At 45.6% G+C, this 20,964-nt stretch overlaps 1 protein-coding gene across 1 annotated transcript in view; it reads left to right on the top strand.

Moving 5' to 3' along the window:
- The window catches only part of LOC141104770 (uncharacterized), a 208,937-nt gene that overhangs the window by 172,306 nt on the left and 15,667 nt on the right, over positions 1-20,964 (top strand). The gene's annotated exons all lie outside the window — the stretch shown is intronic.

The following is a 20,964-nucleotide window of genomic DNA, read 5'->3' as shown; positions in this document are numbered from 1 at the left end:
ATGGAGGTGGAGCCTGGCACTCAGCATCAGCAGCAGTCTTTAAGGGATCAGTCCCAAGAAACACATGGACTTGTACGTGGCTGGGAGGAGGTGGCTGCGGACCATGTCGTCCTTAGTGACCCAGAGGACTCCGGACCGAATGCCTCAGCAAACCTACGCTGCATGGCCTCCCTGATCCTGCAAAGCCTGCGTAAGGATCCTCGTATTCGTGGTATCAAGGAGAAGGACCAATACTGGCTGGCAACCCTCCTTGATCCACGTTACAAGGGTAAGGTTGCGGACCTTATCTTGCCATCGCAGAGGATGAAACATCTTCGGGAGGCCTTGCAGAAAGGTCTGTGCAACGCGTTCCCAGAGACTGGAGGTTACAAACTCCTGTTTCTGGACAACGTGTTGCTGAGGCTTCGGTCAGTCAAAGAAGGAGTGGTGGAGAAGGTGGCCATCTGACCGATGCGTTCAGACAATTTTTTGGTCCGCAGCCCCAAGGTATGATCGGTTCCAGCAACCATCGCCAGCGTCTGTTTTACATGGTGCAGGAATACCTAGGGGCAAGATCAGACTTGGACACCTTTCCCACCGAAAACCCTCTGGGTTACTGGGTCTTGAGGATAGGTCACTGGCCAGAGCTTGCACAGTATGCAATTGAGCTACTGGCCTGTCCTGCATCCAGCGTTCTTTCGGAACGCACATTCAGTGCTGCTGGAGGCGTGGTAACCGATCTTGGATCACCACCAGCTACCAAGCACCTGATGCTGATGTAACCGAATAATTTTTTTTGAAATCTCAGATCCCTCCAAAGACTGCCTATGCTGATGCTGAGTGACTATCCCTGAGTAATTATCCTCTTCCTCCTCAATCATCACGCTGATAGCTTGTAAGAACATTTTTGGCTCTGGGCGCCACCACCAGTGCCTAAGGCACAATTTTTCAGCCCCTGTTTAACAGGGACGTGTAATTACAATTTTTGATGCAATACTTTGCAGCAGGGCTCGTTCCTGCGTTCCAACTAGAGTGTCTGTGAGGGGTTGCAGTGTTGTGGCACCAGCACCACCACCACCACCAAAGGCCCAATTTTTCTGCCCCTGTTCAACAGGGGCATGTAATTACAATTCTTGATCTAATATTTAACAGCAGGGCCCATTTCTGCACCCACCAAGAGCGAGTGAGGACTTACAGTGTTGTGGCACCAGCACCACCACCACCAAAGGCCCAGTTTTTCTGCCCCTGTTCAACGGGGACATGTAATTACAATTCTTGATCTAATATTTCACAGCAGGGCCCTGTGAGGGCTTACGTTGTTGTGGCCACAACAACACCTAAGGGACAAATTTCTGCTGAGTATATAGGGCAGGCCCCTACTTTCAAACATCTAACTTACAAACGACTCCTACTTGCAAACGGAAGGAGACAACAGGAAGTGAGATGAAATCTACCCCTAGGAAGGGAAATTCTCTCCTATAAGAGTTAATATGGGAAAAACATTTCTCCTTTCCACTGATGCTTTCCAATCTATTGGGACAAAAAGTGAGGTGAAATCTTCTAAAGAGGAGGAAAGACAGCAAAACAAATGTCACAGGGGTGATAACCCTTCCCTATGTTTTCCAAAAAGCTTAAAAAAGATTTTTTGGCTGAAGCTAAACACGTTAAAAATGTACCCGTTCAAAATGACAAACAGATTCTACTTAACAACAAACCTACAGTCCCTGTCTTGTTTGCACCGGCTGTATACTGCTGTTCAGAGTATATAGTGCCTGGTGGCCCCACACCTTTCCTTATTTTAATTTGGGTGCGGGGTTCCCCGTTTGTCTCACTGATTTTCATCCATATTGCCAGGACCCGATATTACATTAAACCCGCAAGCAGTTTTAAATGAGATTTTTTTCCTTTAAAAATGACATTTGGTGCAGGGACTGTTCTAAACACGGGAAACACGCACCACTTTACAGGCATACTATAGACACCCCTCAGGTACGATATTTAAAGGAATATTTCACTTTTTTTTTTTACTTTAAGCATCATTAAAATCACTGCTCCTGAAAAAGTTTTTTTTGCATTGATACATGTCCCCTGGGGTAGGACCCAGGTCCCCAAACCCTTTTTAGGACAATACCATGAAAATTAGCCTTTAAAATGAGCACTTTTGATTTCGAACGTTCGAGTTCCATAGACGTCAATGGGGTTCTAACGTTCGTGCGAACTTTCGGTCCGTTCGCAGGTTCTGGTGCGAACCGAACCGGGGGGGTGTTCGGCTCATCCCTACTCCCTATATCTGCCCTCTCTAGGAGTCTGCAGTCACTAGATCTGTACTCTGTTTTCACTATATCTAGTCTCCCCAAGAGCCTGTCGTCATTATATCTGGTCTCCCCAGGACTCTGCATTTACTATATCTGCTCTCCCCAGGAGCCTGCAGTCACTATATCTGCTCTTCCAAAGAATCTGCAGTCACTATATCTGGTCTCCTCAGGAGCCTGCAGTCATATATCTGCTCTTCCCTGGACACTGTAGTCACTATATCTGGTCTCCTCAGGAGCCTGCAGTCATATATCTGCTCTTCCCTGGACTCTGCACTCACTATATCTGCTTACCCCAGGACTGTTTTCACTATATCTGGTCTCCCCAGGAGCTGTACTGTGGGGGAAAGAACCAGTTAATATCACCGCTCTCTGCGGGGGGGAGCACTACACATCTATAAGGATATACAGTACATACACACACAGCACAAGGCCGTGTTCACACTACGAGGCGTTTCTCTGGGTTGAGGTTCCCCTGAGCTCCACAAGGTGGTGATCTCACTTCTTACCCAGACAGGAAGTCTCTATGGAAGACAGGAAGTGATGTCAGCTACAGACAGGAAGTTCCGGGTGAGAGGTGAGTCGGGAGGAAGTAGAGAGGAGACGTTGCTGGAAGTTGCAGCAGAGGAGGTAATAAGATCTTATTTTCTATTTACACCCAGTAACCCCCCGTCATGTTCCGTCCTCTTCCTCCATAGTCACTGTGATGTCTTTTATCTCCAGCAGATGATGATACACATATATATTATTATTATACAGGATTTATATAGCGCCAACAGTTTGCACAATGTGAGGGCAGACAGTACAGTTACAATACAATATAATGCAGGAGGAATCAGAGGGCCCTGATCCTTAGAGCTTACAATCTAAGAGGGAGGGTCAAAGGATACAAAAGGTAATAACTGTGGGGGATGAGCTGATGGAGAAAATAAAAGTCCAGTTGTTAGGTGGGGGCAGGATGGGCTTCTCTGAAGAGAAGGGTTTTCAGGGATCGTCTTAAAGTGGACAGAGCAGGAGATAGTCAGGGAAATTGGGATAGGGAGTTCCAAAGGATGGGAGAGGCTCGGTAGAAGTCCTAAAGATGAGCATAGGAGGAAGTGATGAGGGAGCTACAGAACAGGAGGTTTTGGGAGGATCGAAGAGTATGATTTGGTTGGTATTGTGAGACTAGGTTAGTGATGTAGCTGGGGGCCGAGTTCTGGATGACTTTATAAGTTGTTAGTATTTTGAATTCAATTTGTTGGGTAAGCAGAAGCCAGCGGAGGGATTGGCAGAGAGGAGCAGCAGACATTGAATGGTTGGTAAGGTGAATGAGTCTGGCAACAGCATTCATGATGGGCTGAAGGGGGGATAGCCTATATAAAGGCAATCCGGTGAGGAGGGACTTGCAGTAGTCAAGGCAAGAGATAACCAGGGATTGAATCAGTAGCTTTGTGAGGTCATTGGTTAGGAAGGGACGTAATTTGGAGATGTTGTGGAGGTTGAGGCGGAAAGCTTTGGACAGTGATTGGATGTGGGGCTGAAAGGAGAGTTCAGAGTCAAGGATTACACCTAGCACCCTGGCTTGTGGGGACATGTTGATGGTTGTGCCATCGATCTTGAGAAGTCAGGGGAAGGGGAACATGGGGGAGGAAATATTATGAGCTCGGTTTTGGATAGACTGAGTTTGAAGAAATGGTGTGACATTCAGGCTGATATGTCTGTTAGTAAATTAGTGATGCGTGAGGAGACTCATGGAGTGAGCTGAGGGGTAAAGACATAGATTTGGGTGTCGTCAGCGTACAAATGATATTGAAAGTCATACAAGGCTATCAGCTGACCCAGGAAGAAGGTGTAGATCGAGAATGGGAGAGGTCCAAGAACAGAACCTTGGAGGACCCCGAAGGAGGAGGAGAAGAGGAAGTAAAGTTTTGATGCTGAAGGTGCAATGGGATAGGTAGAATGAAAAACAGCAAAGACTACGGTCACAGAGACTAAAAGAGAGGAGTTTTTTGAGGAGAATGGGGTGGTACACTGTGTCAAAGGCAGCAAAGAGGTCCTGGGGTAGGATTACAGAATAGTTATAGTGTCTTTTGGATTTAGTAGCCGGAACTGGGTCTAGGGGGCAGGTGGTTAGGTGAGTGTTAGAAAAAAGTTTAGCAACCTCGTCTATAGTAGCAGGGTTGAATAACGAAAGTGTTGATTGTACCTGTGGACATGGAGTGTTAAGTAGGGGAGGTATCTTTACAGCGGAGGTCTCATCACAAATTGTATCAATCTTTTTTTGAAGTGATTGGCGATCTCCTGAGCAGTGGATGAGTTAGTGGATGAAGGTAGTAGAGGACAAAGTAGAGTTGAAGGTAGAGAAGAGTTGATGGGGACAGGATGATAAGTTGGTAATGAGAGTGATAAAATAAGTCTGCTTGGCAGTGAGGAGACAGGAATTGTATTTTTGCAGGGCAGATGTTTATTGGTTGAAGTCCTTCTAAGAACTAGTATTATGCCACAGGTGCTCAAGAGCGCAGCTATAATTTTGAGACTTCTGGTGTTATCTGTTTGCCAAGGTTGTAGAAGTTGGGGCCTGATTCTGTGTGTAGTGAGGGGGGCCAGTGTGTCCAGGGTGAAGTAGAGGGATCTATTGAAGACAGAAATGGTTAGGTTGGGGCAGGACAGGGATGAGATGATGTCTTAGTGATGGTCAGTAGCAGAGTAGAGAAGGGTTAAGGTGGGTTAGGTGGCGAGGAGGTGGAAGACTGAGAGAGAGTGAAACTAATAAGGTGGTGATCAGAGAGAGGAGAAGGATTGTTGGAGAGGTTGAATGGAGTGCATAGGTAGGAGAATACAAGGTCAATGGTGTTACCATCAGAATGAGTAGAAGCGTGTACCCATTGTGTATCCATTGTGTATCCATGGTGTATTGCTTCTGTTCAAAAGAGAAGGTTAGACTGAGAAGTTTACAAGTAGCAGTTGTGTTTTTATAACAGGGGTGTTGAAGTCACCGGGAATGATTGTGGGGATTTCAGAAGAGAAAAAGTAGGACAGCCAGGCAGATAGACCATCAAGAAAGGTCGATACTGGTCCAGGAGGCAAATAACACAGCACTTCTAAAAGAAAATGGAGAAAATAGATAAATACAATGTGCCTCAAATGAGGAGAGGGGGGTGGGTGAAGTATTTGAAAGATGCTATGTGGGGCTAGAAGTATTCCCACTCCACCTCACTTACATCCACTAGGTCTGAGGGAGTGAGTCCAGAGAAGGCCATCATGGGAGAGGGAAGCAGGAGAAGCAGTGTTGTATTCATGAAGACAGGTTTCAGTAACAGCAAGTAGTTATATTTTAATCAGTCATGGACAGAAGTGAGTTTGTTACAGACAGAGCAGGCAATCTAAAGGGTGCAAGAGAAGTGAAGGCTGGTTTTGGGACGAAGATGGATAGAAACTAAATTGTGTGGATTGCAGCTGTTGCTAGAAGGCATGGGGTGATGGGAGCGATGGGCACAGTTAAACGATGGAGGCCCAGGGTTTGGGGTTTATTCTCCAGAGGTTAAGAGAAGCAGAAGGTTGAGGGAGGTAATATGGGAGTGTGATTTATATGAAGGGACATACCCCCAGAGTCCTGGAGGTTTTCTTAGCATGTGGGTTTAGAACTATCAATAGTTGGTGAGTGCAGTAATAGGGAGAGGACAGAAGTGAGGGTGATATATACAGGCTGTGGGGTGGAGAAGAGGGGTGAGGGAAAGAGAGATTAATGAGAGAGGACACAACTGTCAGAAGGATTGGTAGAAAGCACATGTTATAGAGAGGAAGGAGAGCTAGATAGGGAAACAAGGTCACCTGCAGTCTGTTTGGTGTTTTTCTTTTTTTTTATTACTAAGCGTTTTTTTATTGAGAAAAAGAAGTTTGCAATACAAAATGACATGGGATATAAAACTACTTATCGAAAAATCATTTGGGTTACAGAGTTAGACAATGATCGTCCAAATAGATAAGTATTCAAGGTTAAACATGACAATCTTAATGCTATATGTTCTTATCAGCTATATGGTATGTCAAACAAGACTGCAACCAGAAAAGTCAAAAACAACAGAAATAAAAAGAAAACAATAACTCAGGTAATTCTTGTAGATGAAAAGTGAACCAAGGGTTCCATTTAGCGTCGTAGATAGGGATGGAGTCATGCAGTGTGGGAAATATTTTTTCAGATAACATTATTTGATCAACTCGAGAGATAACTTGTGAGAATGGGACTGTGCCCAATGCAGCGCAATACAAATAGTGTGTAATAGTTTCATTAGGGGGTTTCGGCATATCAGGGATTTTTTCAAACAGTAGACAGTGAGTATGTGTCAGAGCCATGTGCTCCAGAGTCGCCCTCCAAGTAGGTTGCAGAGCTTCACATTCCCGGAACACGTGCAAAAAAAACCTGGAAGAGCACATCCTCGGAAACAAGATGAGGAAGTCTGTAGTTAGATCTTTCTCAAACGCAAAGGAGTATAGTACCAGCGGGTAAATAATTAAATCGCTGTTTCCCTAATAGTAAGAGATTTGGTGCATTTACACATATTCTGCCAGTTGGCTTCCCATTGTCAGAAATCATGAAATCAGGCCGAGACAGAAGTCCAGTTAAATCACACTTGTTTAATAATAAAAGTAAAAAGAACATGCACTCTGTCTTTGTGCCTCGAGGGGTGTTAGAAGTGTCGGGTGTAAGGCCGTTTATAGCCCTCTGTGAGCCGATCGTGTCCCGCGGTGTGCAGAGCTTCCGTGTCAGGCGTCAATCTCGCTCAGCGCCGCGCATGCAACCCCCGTTTGGTATTTTTTCAAAGTAGTTTGCTGTATATTCTCACTTTGTGCAATCTATTTCTGCAGAGCCAAAGTGCGCCCACTTAAATTAAAAATTCACTTATTATTATTATTATTATAGAGGATTTATATAGCGCCAACAGTTTACGTAGCGCTTTACAACTTGAGGGTAGACAGTACAAATACAATACAATTTGATACAGTAGGAATCAGAGGGCCCTGCTCCTTGGAGCTTACAATCTAAGAGGGAAGGTCAAGAGATACAAGAGGTAATAACTGTGGGTGATGTGCTGATTGAGAAGATAAATGTACAGTTGTTAGGTGGGGGCCAGATAGGCTTCTCTGAAGAGATGAGTTTTCAGGGATCGTCTGAAAGTGGATAAGGTAGGAGAAAATCGGACGGATTGGGGAAGAGTATTCCAGAGGATGGGGGAGGCTCTGGAGAAGTCCTGAAGGCGAGCATGGGATGAGGTGACAAGGGAGTTTGAGAGCAGGAGGTCTTGGGAGGAGCGAAGAGAACGATTAGGTTGGTATTTTGTGACTAGGTTAGAGATGTAGCTAGGGGCCAGGTTGTGGATGGCTTTGTAAGTTATAGTTAGTATCTTGAATTTAATTCGGTGACTGAGTGGCAGCCAATGGAGGGATTGGCAGAGGGGTGTAGCAGACGCTGAGTGGTTTGTGTGGTGGATGAGCCTGGCCGCAGCGTTCATGATGGACTGAAGTGGGGATAGCCTATTTAGAGGTAAACCAATGAGGAGGGAGTTGCAGTAGTCAAGGCGGGAGATGACCAGGGAGTGGATTAGAAGCTTTGTGGTGTCATTGGTTAGGAAGGGGCGTATCTTGGAGGTGTTGCGAAGACAGAGGCGGCAAGCTTTGGATAGTGATAGAATGTGGGGTCGAAAGGTTAGTTCAGAGTCCAGGATTACACCTAGAACCTTGGCGTGGGGAGATGGGTTGATAGTTGAGCCGTTGATCTTGACAGGGAGATCAGGGGAAGTGGCACCTGAGGGAGGAAATATCATGAGCTCGGTTTTGGATAGGTTGAGTTTGAGAAAGTGATGTGACATCCAGGCTGATATGTCTGCTAATAAGTTGGTAATGCGTGAGGAGACAGATGGAGAGAGCTGGGGGGTGGAGAGATAGATTTGGGTGTCATCAGCGTAGAGATGATATTTAAAGCCGTGGGAGGCAATCAACTGACCCAAGGAGGTGGTGTAGATTGAGAAAAGGAGAGGTCCGAGAACAGAACCTTGGGGGACCCCGACGGAAAAAGGAAGAGGAGAGGAGGAAGTAGAGTTGTAAGTGACACTGAAGGAGCAGTGGGATAGGTAGGATGAGGACCAGCGAAGAGTACAGTCATGGAGACCAAAGGAGTGGAGTTTTTTGAGGAGGAGGGGGTGGTCCACTGTGTCAAAGGCAGCAGAGAGATCCAGGAGAAGTAGTACAGAATAGTGTCCATTGGCTTTAGCCATTAGTAGGTCATTTGAGAGTTTAAGGAGAGCAGTTTCCGTGGAGTGTTGAGGGCGAAAACCGGACTGAAGGGGATCAAGAAGTTTATTCATGGTCAGATGGTCGCTTAATCGGTTGTAGACCAGTCTTTCAAGAAGTTTGGAGGAGAAGGAGAGTAAGGAGATGGGACGTAAGTTGTTGAGATTGGTGGGATCCAGTGAGGGCTTTTTTAGTATGGGGGTGACTAGCGCATGTTTTAGAGCGTTTGGGAAGATGCCACAAGAGAGGGAGAGGTTGAAAATGTGAGTTAGAGAGCGTAGAATCGAGTCAGAGGGTGAGCGTAGCATTTGCGAGGGAACAGGATCCAGGGGGCAAGTGGTTAGATGAGTGCTAGATAAAAGTTTAGCAACCTCAGTAGTAGTAGCAGGGTTGAATGAGGGAAGTAATGACTGTATCTGTGGACATGAGGTGTTGCATGGGGGAGGTTTTTGCGCATTGGCGATCTCCTCATGAATTGTATCAATCTTAGTTTTGAAGTGATTGGCAATCTCCTGGGCAGTGAGTGAGTTGGTGGGTGGAGGCAGTGGAGGGCAGAGTAGAGTGTTGAAGGTAGAGAAGAGTTGACGTGGACTGGATGAGAAGGTGTTAATGAGTGTGATAAAGTAGGTCTGTTTGGCAGTGTGAAGGCAGGAGTAGTATTTTAGGAGGGCAGATTTATATTGTGTGAAGTCTTCCTGGGTCTTAGTCTTATGCCACAGACGCTCAAGAGCTCGGCTACGTTTTCTGAGACTTCTGGTGTCATCTGTTTGCCAGGGTTGTAGCAGTCGGGGCCTAATTCTGCGTGTAGTGAGGGGGGCAAGCTTGTCTAGGGAGGAAGACAGTGAGCTGATGTAGATGAAAGTAGCTAGGTTGGGGCAGGACAGGGGGGAGATTTTGTCATAGAGGTGATCAGTAGCAGAGTAGAGAAGAGAAGGGTTGAGGTGGCGAAGGTTTCTGCGTGTAACTGTTAGGCGGTTGGAGGGAGAAGAGGTGGAAGACAAGGAGAGAGCAAAACTAATAAGGTGGTGATCAGAGAGTGGGAGTGGATTGTTGGAGAGGTTGCACGGAGTGCACAGATAGGAGAAGGCAAGGTCAAGGGTGTTGCCATTGGAGTGGGTAGGAGCCTGTATCCATTGCTTCAGGTCAAGCGATGAGGTTAGACTGAGAAGTTTAGAAGTAATAGTAGTGTTAGTGTTGACAGGGATGTTGAAGTCCCCAAGAATAATTGTGGGGATTTCAGAAGAGAGAAAGTAGGGTAGCCAGGCAGAGAAGTCATCAAGAAAGGCTGATACCGGTCCAGGGGGCCGGTAGATGACAGCAATTCTTAGAGAAATAGGAGAGAAAAGACGAATGCAATGTGCCTCAAAAGAGGAGAGTATCAGAGAGGGAGGTGGGTGAAGAACCTGATAGGTGCTGCATGGAGCTAGAAGGATTCCCACTCCACCTCCCTTCCGTCCACTTGGTCTGGGGGAGTGAGTCCAGAGAAGGCCCCCATGGGAGAGGGAAGCAGGAGAAATAGTATCCGATTCATGAAGCCAGGTTTCAGTAATGGCAAGTAGGTTAAAGGAATTTGTGATGAAGAGGTCGTGGAGGGCGGTGAGTTTGTTGCAGACAGAACGTGCATTCCACAGGGCACAGGAGAAGGGGGGGCTGGTATTGGAAAGAGGAATAGAGACCAAGTTCTGTGGGTTGCGGCTCCTGCCAGAGGGTGTAGGGGGATGGGAGCGTTGGGCAAGGACAGATGATGGTGGCCCAGGGTTTGGGGATATGTCACCAGAGATTAGGAGAAGCAGGAGGGTGAGGGAGGTAATGTGGGACTGTGATTTATGTGAAGGGGCATGTCTCAGAGTACTGGAGGTTTTATCAGTGTATGGATGTAGAATGAGTGAGAGTTGGTAAGAGCAGTAGTAGGGGGAAGACAGAAGGCAGGGTGATATGTATAAGCAGGCGGGTGGAGAGGGGGGCTGAAGGTAAGAGAGTTTGAGGAGAGAGGACAGGAGTGTCAGAAGTAGTGGTAGAAAGTGCATGTTACAGAGTGGAAGGAGAGCTTAATAGAGAGACAGGGTCACCTGCAGTCTGTTAGCTGTTTTCCAGTGCAGATTGCTGTATTTGTTTGCTTCGTGCAATCGCTGAAGTGCAGAGAATGAAGTGCATATCACTTGTAGAAAGAATCACTTAGAGATAGAAGCCCCTGCAATGTGCTCCCCCCAGCAATGTGCTGACCCCTTAAGGATGCTCAAATATATACTGTTATAAGGGTGGGGTTGAAGTTCGTTAATTAATCATGAGTGACTATAAGAGTGCCTAGCAATCAAAGTGAACTTTTTGCTTCAAAAGTCAGAATAGCAAGAGGCCAAGACAAGATCAACACATAAAACTTAGGTAAGACCGTTCAGAAAAACAAATAATGTCATGGTTGTTCGCACAGGGCAGCAGATAGAGAAGGCCACATACCAGAGACACACACACACAGAGACAGCAGGCAGATCCCAATTTCAGTTAACGGTGGAAGATGTGGATGAGCTGACACATACCAGAGACACACACACACAGAGACAGCAGGCAGATCCCAATTTCAGTTAACGGTGGAAGATGTGGATGAGCTGACACATACCTGTAAAGAGACAGAAGGAATGATCAGGTGAGGCAGAGAATGAAGTGCATATCACTTGTAGAAAGAATCACTTAGAGATAGAAGCCCCTGCAATGTGCTCCCCCCAGCAAGGAAATTTTGTTTTCCACTTATAGAAAGAACCCCAGACATGTGCCCCCCAGCCATATATATTGTGGAAATGTACAGTAGATGAACCCCTTCAGGGTCAGAACATTTCCCCACTTACAGGGCTTAAACATTGCCTTCATTTTGGAGATGTGTCACCTTTTCCACCAATGACCTTCTCACCTCATCCGTCTATTGTACATTTTCTACATCTATACTAACAATGTCACGCTTACCCCTAATGCAGGTGGTCAGACACTATAGCTGGCTTCTGCGTTCTTCACCTATAGAAGCCCCTTTTTGCATTAGGCAAGCAGGCCTACCGGTACTTAGTTGCCCCCAGGACTTATACAGAATGCTATAGTGCCTGGCCACCATGCCTGAGCAGGAACTAAATGAGCACAGCAACCAGGTACTTGCAGGTTGGCAGACAGGCAGAGTGGTTCCAACGACAGTCCAGGTACAAGGCAGGCAAGGTTCAGAATAGTCAGGTTTAAATCTGTAGTCAAAAGGCAGACAGAGTTCAGAACGTAGTCGATATCCGAACCGAGGTCATCAACGAGGGAATTCCAACAGCAGAGCAGGGCAGACAAACAGAGAGCTTGGAGCACATGTTACAAATACAATATCACAAGCATGAGACTGCAGGCTTGGCTGGCTTAAATCAGGTTGGGTCTCCAGGTGGACAGACAGAAAGAATGCATCACAGCCAAAACCAGAAAACAGGAATTAGGAGTAGGAGTGCAACACACTCCTGACAAATGGATTATAGTACTTTTATTAATGGCGGGGGTTGGGCGGTTTATTTAGGAGGGATTGGAATATGTATGTCTTTATTTTAAAAGATTCAAATTAGAAAAAAAGAGGAAAAATTTAATTTGCAGTAAATGTCCGGAATTTTTTTTCCCATAATGATCCCAGTCTCAGATATTCATCCTAAAATGTGATCAGTAAAGTCTCCGGAGTACACGGAGATCACAGGAATATGATGTGTCCTGGCAAAGCCTAAAGACAAAGATCATCTTTCATTTTAGGAGAGGAGGGACGCATCCAGGAGAAATTATTCTGTGTACAGAAACCTCACACAGCACCCCCCCACAGCTCCTCCTCCCAATGTCCCTCCAATCAGCGTCAGAGAATCCTATGACATCACACTGACCTCACAGCGCCTCCTCTTAATATTCTTCTATCCGACTTTTTTTCTGATGCTCTTAGGATGTGGGCTGACCCCTGGCCTCCTCACTTTCAAAGTAGGGCTGTTGGACCTGCATTGTATGTAATATCAGAAACCTCAGCATGAAGTGGGGTTTAAATAAAAAGAGACCTGACCAGTGAGGTGAGAAGGATTCTGGGAATGTCATTTGATTTTACTATTTGTGTTCAAATCTAGAGTTTTCCTCCTGTGAAGTCTGGAGATCATCTGACCATCACATTGCCTCCACCTCCCTCCCTGATAGAATAGAAATAAAAAGAAGATTCTAGAAGTCACCAGAGAGATCATCGAGCTGTGAACAGGAGAGGTGAATAGTTCTGGGAAGGACATCACGATGGAGAATCAGTCACCCTTCACATCACCGGGTAAGAGGAGACTTTACTCTAAAGGAGAGAGCAGTACGGAGGGTCCACCTAGATCCCCCATCATCTGATAAACACATAGAAACAATGTATTCAGTCAGTGTGTGTGTTTCCTACAGATGGATCCAGTAATGGGAACCCTCCAGAGAGATGTCCCCGTCCTCTGTATTCCCGGGATTCCACACAGGAAGATCACACCATCCCTCACCATCATCAGGTAGATGATTGACAATTATTGGTAGTTATGATTTATACACAAGCATGTTTGTTACAATGAATGTTTTATTATATTTTTAGAGTGGAAACCTCGAGGATTATAATATTATTGTTAAAGAAGAGTATAAAGAAGAGGATGAGGAGTATGGATTGATGGAGGAGCTTTCAGAAGGACACAAGGATATGATGGAGCCACCTAATACCAGGAACCCACCAGAGAGATGTCCCCGTCCTCTGTATTCCCGGGATTCCACACAGGAAGGTCACACCATCCCTCACCATCATCAGGTAGATGAGGAACAATCACTGATAGTATCATTAGGATCTGTACATTATCTGCATTGTTACCATTGATGTCATTTTTATTATATATTCAGAATGGAAACCTGAGAGATTCTAAAGTTGAGGTTAAAAAAGAGATAAAAGAGGAGGATGGGGTGATAGAGGAGTCCGAGTCTCTAAAAGTCTACAAGGATCTGTACCAGGACACCATGGTGGAGTCATCCAGCTACAGAAACCCACCAGAGAGATGTCCCCGTCCTCTGTATTCCCGGGATTCCACACAGGAAGGTCTCACCATCCCTCACTGTTACAAGGTTGGTGGATCGGAGCATCTAGAACATGGACTTCTGGAGAGGATGTGTTTTTTTTTTTTTTTTTATATGATGTCACAATAATAAATCTTCTACTTTATAGATGATATTTTCTCTCATTTTCTTGGTTTAGAGTGGAGATCCAATTGATATAGAATTTGAGGTTAAATCAGAAGAAGAAGAAGAGAGGTATGTGAGGGATGATCAGCAGTCTATGGAGGAGGATGGAATAACGGGGACATTTATAGAGGAGGACACTCCTACAGAGATCAGTACAGGTGGGTCATTAACACTAAATACATTCCTCCACCCATACTGCTCACTGATTGGTCCAGAGAAGGACTGGTCACTTTCCTGACCTGTGTTCCTCGTCCTGTATTCCTGTATTTCTCTCGGATAATCTTCCTTCTCTGTGCTGTAGACACAATATATGTATCTAGACTGGATTTATGGAGATTCTGGGGTTCAGCTGGCAGTAAAATTTAGATTTTCACCATAGGCATTGCTCAGCCTAGACACCTGGAGTATGTACCTTGGGTCTTCTGCCTCAAGTCCTGGGTCTAGCAAGACCTCTGACAGAGTAATTCTCCTGGGAATACCTTTTCTGTTATTTGCTGGCTGTGCCGGGTGGAGGGATATGTCTGTATAGTCTCAGACCCAAGTCACTGAGTGCAGTCTCAGGAGATGGGAGGCAGCGGTGTGGGACCTCTGCAACTTGTCTCCAGTAAACATTTAATCTTCCACTGATTACTGAACACCAATATTTTGAGTCCCCCTGACTATTACACCGTATATAGTGATTATATATTGCATGTTGCATACTCCTGACCCCTGCACTATATACTCTATGTTGTACATTACATACTCCTGACCCCTGCACTATATACTCTATGTTGTACATTACATAGTCCTGACTTCTTCTCTCTCCTCTCTACCCACTGCTATATATACACATAATATGTATTCTCTTTTATTACACCCATTTCCTACCAGCTGGACATTTTATATCTGATGATGTGATTGGAGCACAGACTTTTACATGTTGATAATAATGTGATAACATCCTCCAATTTTGGACCATTAAACAGAAAGTGATAATGAGGGAGGAGTCAATAACCCAATGATGGTGGTCTTCAGGATCAGTCCAGTCTTCATCTTGGTTGTTCTCCCCCCATCCTCACTCTCTGACCTCTGGTGGGGCTCAGCCCTGCTGTTATTCATGACTAAATCATGGACTAAATAAGGAAGTGCAGGACTTCTTGTGTTGGGAAGATGGCAATGAGTGATAGAGGGGGAGGGGACACTCGTCCTATAATCCCCTCATCACTGTCACTCCTATAAAAGACAGTTCTCGTTGTTTCCTCACTCTCTGACTAAGGTCCATGAATAAAGAAATGAACTGGTAGGAGATCAGAGGACCCATTTACTAGTTACCTTGAGGGGGGAATTGTAAGATCCTCAGAGACAAAGCTGCCTGATGTGGGCGGAGTCCTGGTTTAGGGGAACCAATCAGCTCATGTCTAGTAATAATCTTTGTATTTCTATTTTAGTAGATGGACGGGAGATGAGGAAAACCTCAGAGGATTGTCTCACTTTGTCTCCAGACTGTAAAGTAGAAGATGAGGACATCACACAGCATTCAGAAAACACCACCATCTTGTATTTTGCGGTTCCCTATATTGTGGTTGGACCATCGTGTTCCTCTTATCCTGAGGAACCTCAGACTGTGAGGGTTAATCCAACAGATACGATTTTTCCCTGTACTGAGTGCGGGAAGCGTTTCTATTATGAATCCGGACTTAATATACATAAAAGAACCCACAGGGGGGAGAAGCCGTATTGCTGTCCTGAGTGTGGGAAATGTTTTTCACAGAAGTCTAGTCTTTCCGATCATCAGACATTGCACACGGGGAAAAAGCCGTATTCCTGCCCTGAGTGCGGGAAATGTTTTTCACAGAAGTCCAGTCTTACCACACATAAGAGATTGCACACGGGGGAAAAGCCGTATTCCTGTCCTGAGTGCGAGAAATGTTTTTCACAGAAGTCCCATCTTTCCAATCATCAGAGATTGCACACGGAGGAGAAGCGTTATTCCTGTCCTGAGTGCGGGAAATGTTTTTCAGCGATGTCCAGTCTTTCCTATCATCAGAGATTGCACACGGGGGAGAAGCTGTATTCCTGTCCTGAGTGCGGGAAATGTTTTTCACAGAAGTCCACTCTGGTCTATCATCAGAAATTGCACACGGGGGAGAAGCCGTATTCCTGTCCTGAGTGCGGGAAATGTTTTTCAGCTATGTCCAGTCTCTCCTATCATCAGAAATCTCACATGGGGGAGAAGCCATATTCCTGTCCTGAGTGAGGGAATTGTTCCTCACTGAAGTCCTGTCTTCCTGTACATCAGGGGTCCCACACAACCCTCAAGGTGTATTAGTGAGTGCGGGAAATGTCTTGTATATGAATGTTGCTGGACATGTGGGGAAGAAGCACACCCTGATATACACCTCAGATATACTCCATGGCTGATCTTCATCATGTAAGAAACAGTTGATAAGGAGATCAGAGATCACCAAAGACATGGATGAAGTGTTGTACCGTGTTGGCCATTGATAGCAGGAGAAAAATAAAAATGGAGTCATTACCTCTCATTGGCTGAGTACATTTTGTGGTGGAAGATTTCACAAACACTTACAGGTCTGTCTCTATAAACTTTGTAGAATGAATGTGTAAAGGAAATGTGTAAGTTCTGTATAGAATTGTATTGTATTTTGCACTGCCCTGGAAATCATTTTCTATCACAAATCAAATTTACATTCAGCCAGGAGCAGCGATTTTCTTTTAAATGCTTAAAGTGAAACATTAAAAATGTCCAATTCCTTTAAATAACATGTCTGGGGGGTCCTAATCCTTCCTGTGAAGGGGGATATCTCTGTGATGTACAGAAAGTGCTGCAGCAGCGCCGACCTTTATGAAGGAAAAAAGTGTAAAATTGCTGCAAATGACATTTCCATGCCAACTTCTATCCAAAAAAAAAAAACAGCATGCAGGCTTCTCTAACGATCTGCTACAGCGCCTTGAAAAAGTATTCATACCCCTTAAAATATCCCACATTTTGTCATGTTAGAACCAAAAATGTAAATGTATTTTATTGGGATTTTATGTGATAGACCAACACAAAGTGGCACAGAATTGTGAAGTGGAAGGAAAATGATAAATGATACAAATACATATGTGAAAAGTGTGGGGGGGATTTGTATGGTGCCCCCCGGAGTCAATACTTTGTAGAACCCCCTTTCTCTGCAATTACAGCTGCAAGTCTTTTTGGGGATGTCTCCACCAGCTTTGCACATCTAGAGAGGGACATTTCTGCCCATTCTTCTTTGGCGATCGTTATTGCGGGGTGTCAGTCTGACACCCTGCAACACCGATCTAGGTAAAGAGTCTCTGACGGAGACTCTTTACCACGTGATCAGCCATGTCCTAACACGGCTGATCACGATGTAAATAGAAAGAGACGGTGATCGGCTCTCCTCTACTCGCGTCTAATGCCCCGTACACGCGGTCGGATTTTCCGACGGAAAATGTGTGATAGGACCTTGTTGTCGGAAATTCCGACCGTGTGTACACAATTCCGACGGACAAAGTGCCACGCATGCTCAGAATAAATAAAGAGATGAAAGCTATTGGCCACTGCCCCGTTTATAGTCCCGACGTACGTGTTTTACGTCACCGCGTTCAGAATGATCGGATTTTCTGACAACTTTGTGTGACCGTGTGTATGCAAGACAAGTTTGAGCCAACATCCGTCAGAAAAAATCCTAGGAGTTTGTTGTCGGAATGTCCGAACAAAGTCCGACCGTGTGTACGGGGCATAACAGACGCGAGTAGAGGAGAGCCGATCGGCTGCTCTCCTGACAGGGGGGGTCTGTGCTGATTGTTTATCAGCACAGCCCCCCTCGGATCCTACCCAGGACCACCAGGGAAGCCGCCCAGGACCACCAGGGAAGCCATCCACACTGGACCACCAGGTATGCCCCTAGACCCCCAGGGAAATGCCACTATGTGCCCAGGCAGCTGTCAATCTGTGCCCAGGCAGCTGTCAATCAGTGCCCACTCCAATGCCTACCACTACCAGTGCCACCAGGGATGCCCATCAGTGCCGCGTATCAGTGCCACATATCAGTGCCCATCAGTGCCGCCTATCAGCGCCCAGCAGTGCCGCCTATCAGTGCCACCCTATCATTGTCCAGCAGTGCCGCCTATCAGTGTCGCCTATCAGTGCCACCCATAAGTGCCTATCAGTGCCGCATATCAGTGCTACCCATCAATGCCGCCTACCTGTGCCCATTAGTGCCGCATATCAGTGCCCATCGTCAGTGCCCGCTCATTGGTGCCACCTCATCAGTGCCGCCGTATCAGTGCCTGTTAGTGCTGCATTATCAGTAAAAGAGAAAACTTGCTTATTTACAAATTTTTTTAACAGAAACAAAAGCAAAACTTTTATATTTTTCAAAATTTTCGATCTTTTTTTATTTGCTTAGCAAAAAATAAAAACCGCAGAGGTGATCAAATACCACCAAAAGAAAGCTCTATTTGTGGGAACAAAATGATAAAAATTTAGTTTGGGTGCAGTGTTGTATGACCGCGCAATTGTCATTCAAACTGCGACAGCACTGAAAGCTGCAAATTGCTCTGGGCAGGAAGGTGTCTAAGTGCCCTGTATTGAAGTGGTTAAAGAGACTCACTGCACATGGCCAACATGGTGGTATAAGGACGTGTTCAGGTCAAAGTCATCTGATACCATTTATGAGGTGGGAGGTTAGGCCCAGAATGAAGGTATTCTTCAAAAACATTCAAAATAAATGTATAATAATATCAACTTTTAATACTAATACAATTTATACAGGAAAATAAGAAAGGCTGCCAATGTTGAATCCTTTATTCCATAAACATGTATTTGTATGGTTTTCGGAGATGTAAGTCAAGGTGGGGTTTTTATGGGTTTTTCGTACTCCAAACACAAACCTACACCACTGTTCAGTTCTCTGGCATACGGCTGGGCGTGATATAAATAGATATCCCCACAACACTATTTATAATATGGCACATACGGGGTTCCCAGAGTTTTGTGTTTTGGGGGGACATGGACTTGAATCCAAAGTAACATTAGTTCAGGGTCCCCAGGCATACACCTCACAAAGAGTATTGCTCCCTTAAAATCCAGGGCCCATAGTCAAAAGGCAAGAGGCTTGCATTCAGTCCTCTCCAAAAGCCTTTGTCCCGGCTAGGTCTGTCAAATTTTTCTTCTAAGATTGCTCTCTATTTGGCTCCATCCATCTTCCCATCAACTCTGACCAGCTTCGCTGTCCATGCTGAAGAAAAGCATCCCCACCACATGATGCTGCCACCACCATGTTTCATGGTGGGGATGGTGTGTTTAGGGTGATGTGCAGTGTTAGTTTTCTGCCACTGTCGTGGATATACCACCATACTCTTGCGCTATTTAGTGTCAGACAGGAGTGTGTAATGTACAGAATGCAGGGGATAGGAGTGTGTAATGTACAGAATGCAGGGGGCAGGAGTGTGTAATGTACAGAATGCAGGGGACAGGAGTGTGTAATGTACAGAATGCAGGGGACAGGAGTGTGTAATGTACAGAATGCAGGGGACAGGGGTGTGTAAAGTACAGAATGCAGGAGATAGGAGTGTGTAACGCACAGAATGCAGGGGACAGGAGTGTTTAAAGTACAGAATGCAGGAGATAGGAGTGTGTAATGTACAGAATGCAGGGGACAGGAGTGTGTAATGTACAGAATGCAGGGGACAGGAGTGTGTAATGCACAGAATGCAGGGGACAGGAGTGTGTAATGTACAGAATGCAGGGGGCAGGAGTGTGAAATTTACAGAATGCAGGGGACAGGAGGGTGTAATGTTCAGAATACAGGGGACAGGAGTGTGTAATGCATAGAATGTAGAGAACAGGAGTGTGTAATACACAGATGGCAGGGGATAGGAGTGTGTAATGTACAGAATGCAGGGGATAGGAGTGTGTAATGCACAGAATGCAGGGGACAAGAGTGTGCAATGTACAGAATGCAGGGGACAGGAGTGTGTAATGCACAGAATGCAGGGGACAGGAGTGTGTAATGTACAGAATGCAGGGGACAGGAGTGTGTAATGTACAGAATGCAGGGGACAGGAGTGTGTAATGTACAGAATGCAGGGGACAGGAGTGTGTAATGTACAGAATGCAGGGGACAAGAGTGTGTAATGTACAGAATGCAGGGGACAGGAGTGTGTAATGCACAGAATGCAGGGGACAGGAGTGTGTAATGTACAGAATGCAGGGGACAGGAGTGTGTAATGCACAGAATGCAGGGGACAGGAGTGTGTAATGTACAGAATATAGGGGACAGGAGTGTGTAATGTACAGAATGGAGGGGACAATAGTGTGTAATGTACAGAATACAGGGGGCAGGAGTGTGTAATGTACAGAATACAGGGGACAGGAGTGTGTAATGTACAGAATGCAGGGGACAGGAGTGTGTAATGTACAGAATGCAGGGGACAGGAGTGTGTAAAGCACAGAATGCAGGAGATAGGAGTGTGTAATGCACAGAATGCAGGGGACAGGAGTGTTTAAAGTACAGAATGCAGGTGACAGGAGTGTGTAATGTACAGAATGCAGGGGACAGGAGTGTGTAATGTACAGAATGCAGGGGACAGGAGTGTGTAATGTACAGAATGCAGGGAACAGGAGTGTGTAATGTACAGAATAGAGGGGACAGGAGTGTGTAATGCACAGAATGCAGGGGACAGGAGTGTGTAATGTACAGAATGCAGGGGACAGGAGTGTGTAATGTACAGAATTCAGGGGACAGGAATGTGTAATGTACAGAATGCAGGGGACAGGAGTGTGTAATGCAGGGCCAGTGTAATGTGGGCAGTGTGATAGTGAATCCACACTCCACCTCACACTATATAATCAGTTACAGTAATAGATGTTTCCTTTTGGGATGAAGGCTTTACATAAAAAAATTAAAGCCGATCATTGTAAACACCCCTGTCAGAGGGAGATGGTTTGTCCTATCCCCTGCCTGCTACATCTGCTAGAGAGCTTTATCTGTTGAACAAAATAACAGACTTACTGGCTGGATCACCAGATGAAAATGAAAGAAAGTCTAAAAAAAATGCAGCCATCACATCTAAGAAGGGTACCTGGGCAGTGTGATGGGGGACAGTGTGACTGGAAGACATGTAGTCCCACACTATACTCGCTCAGGTGCTGGGCACTGTCTGTTCC

Source organism: Aquarana catesbeiana, linkage group LG08 (assembly GCF_042186555.1).
Source record: "Aquarana catesbeiana isolate 2022-GZ linkage group LG08, ASM4218655v1, whole genome shotgun sequence".
In the NCBI taxonomy this organism is placed as follows: domain Eukaryota; kingdom Metazoa; phylum Chordata; class Amphibia; order Anura; family Ranidae; genus Aquarana; species Aquarana catesbeiana.
This window is presented reverse-complemented; position numbering and strand designations above follow the sequence as displayed.